We start from the raw sequence: 2,793 nt of genomic DNA on the forward strand, positions 1-2,793 counted from the left end.
AATTAGCACATCATTGATTTTGTTGTTTTCTGCTTTTTGAGTGGGTGAAGCGGGAAGATAAGCAGCTTTCCTCAGAGTGCTAGGCAGCCTTTACATGCAGTGCTATGCTCAGCACACCATCTGTGGTGCTTTGGGGTCAAAGGAAAGCAGGCACTTAATGAACCCAAGACCCAGAAAAGATGCCTGGATCCAAAAGAGGTGGAGGCCTTGCAGAAGTCAAAGATGAAGAAAAAAGCACTATCATCTCGGGCTACTGATCCTCAGCATCATGCTACAGCATCACAGCATATGGGAAGAGCTCTTAAAAGGCCAGTAAATTTGTCCCAGCAATGTGTTAATTAAAGTTCTTACTAACTAGACAAACCACACATATACTGAAATTTACATTTTACTAAAATGACATCTATAGAAGCAAAATATCTATGTATTATCTGTTCCACCTATCATGTAAATTGCTCTAATTGTCACAAGTCTAATTCACTTAGCTCATTATAATTACTTAAAATTCAGCTCATCCTGACTAGATTCCTGGGCCAGTCTTTTCAAATAACTTGTTTTATTACAAATTTCCTTTTATTTAAACAAGTGTCAGTAATAACACAGGATTAAGAGTGGTTAATTAACAACTGAGAAATTACAAGGAAAATGTCATTATTGGGTTAGAAAATACAGCATTCAGCAGAACAAATTTCAAGAGTAAAGATATAGACACTTACGTTTCTGAACAGGCTGAATGGCACAGCTCAACACAATGTGAGTCAAAGAAGCAAGAAAAAAAGAAGGCAGGGGGCCACAAGAGGCAGAATATTTTATTCTAGTGTCCCCCAAATTGACTGTGGAAGTAAAAAGTTTCTACATTAAAAATGTTTACATAAATTATATGAACAGTAATTTTCATAAAAGTCAAAATGAAATGTTCTGCATAGCACAAAAGATATGCCTAAGCAACATATCATATTTGCACAAGGCCACTGAATGTCACGGGTACTAGTAACAAATGAAAAAGCGTAAGTTATGGCAGACCGAGCAAAGATTTCAGTCTGGTATTCTATAACCCCAAGACAATAAACTACTCTTACTATACAAAAGCTCTAATGACATACAGAGTCTTTTGTAGGAACGCTTGTGCTTCTGGTTGGCACATTATCTACTCTTTAATATGTGAAAGTAATACAGAGAGTTGTGAGCGTTTGTGCAAAACTATTGTATTTACAAAAATGGCACAAAAGTGAATTCAACAGTCAACGCACATGCACACTTCATTCACATCTTCAGTGACAAAAGGTATTCTGAACACTATCGAACTGAATAAGAATACTAGCTTCAACAACAGCTGTTAGTAAGCAATAGAGTCATGTAAGTTACACCAGAATGGGCAAATATTGCCCAAATAAAATTCTATTGTTAAAGCTGAAACAGATTTAAGGCCTTTCAAGTTCAAGCATAGGGTACAAATCTTTTGGAGCCCCATCTATTTGTGTTTGAAACATGTGACCTTTCTTCTAACTTGTGGTCTTAAACTTCTGTTTTACAACACCCAAAAGGAAAATCCAGAAATTAACAGTAGAGGTTATATGAAATAAGAGTAATATACGAAGCTGTAATTAAAATATATTAAAGAAAGTCAACATTAAAACTGTGAAACTTGTTACTTGTTGGATCCAGCCCTACACTAGGAGTTAGGTAATATATACAATTATTCTCAAGTAGATTACTTTATGTTGCTCTAACATGTTCTTTTCATCAGTGCACTGTTAAACTAATCAAAAACTCTACACATGTATATTCCCTTACAATAGCAGCACACACTACCGCTATCTGCAAAGCCATCACTCTCAAATGACTTAATGAGTAAAAGGAAATAAAAAGCAGAGGAGTAACATATTTAGGAGAAATAATGGGAATTAGAAGGTTTATGCGGTTCAGCTCTTTTTAATCAGCCAGCCAGCTTGCTAGCAACAAGAGATGGTTTCCACTGAGGAAGGTCCTGTGGAGTGGGATGTAGTCACCAGTGACCTCTGTCTTATCTGGGGTTGCAGTAGGAAGTTGCTTGTTCTTCATTTTGCTTTAGCCATGTTGTAATCCCCAGAATCAAAATATTTTTACCCTTTATGCAATCGTTTACTTAAAAAATCTGAACCTCCAGGATTTTGTCCCAGATGAGGATATCTTGCTTTTAACTTTTGCTTCTTCAGCTTTCTCTGGACTAATCACTTTATCTTCCATTTCCTTCTGCTCCTCTGCGGAGGCTGCCTGGGGGACTTCCGCAGACATACTGCTCCCTCTGCGGACAAGAGGCTGAGAAGAGACGTGCCCGAGACAGTGGAATTTTTTTAATGTGTCACCTGGCATCATGGAATAGTGGCAGTCCTGTGTGATGTCCCTACTGGGTTTTCCTTGATTTTGAATTCCAAATGTTTCAGAACCACTGTCATACAAGAACAGTTCAATCCCCACCTCACCCCTGGGGTCTTCCCTGTCTTTTAGGGCTCCCACTTTTCCTTTCTTTTAAAAAAATATCAGTTAGGATATTTTCCCTGTAAAGTCATTAGTATATAGGTGCAGGACAATTGGTAAATATAAAAACTCACAAAGAAAAAAAAAAACTCACAAAGAAGAAAATAGTAATCTTCTATAGTCTCACTTCTCAAGTGAAAATAAATATTGTCTAAGAGATGCCCTTCTATCCTGCTTTCTGAGTTTATCACTTAACTTTTTAACATTCTGTATAAGTTGTGTGGTAATTTCATAATATCCTATCCTCCTCCTCCTATACAATTAAGTGCTGACTTG

General features: G+C 37.0%; 1 pseudogene; it reads right to left on the reverse strand.

Annotated features, from left to right (window-relative positions):
- Window positions 1–1,653: 1,653 nt before the first annotated feature.
- Window positions 1,654–2,793, reverse strand: LOC133233976 (cAMP-regulated phosphoprotein 19-like; annotated as a pseudogene).

Source organism: Bos javanicus, chromosome 21, assembly GCF_032452875.1.
Source record: "Bos javanicus breed banteng chromosome 21, ARS-OSU_banteng_1.0, whole genome shotgun sequence".
NCBI classification, from domain to species: Eukaryota; Metazoa; Chordata; class Mammalia; order Artiodactyla; family Bovidae; genus Bos; species Bos javanicus.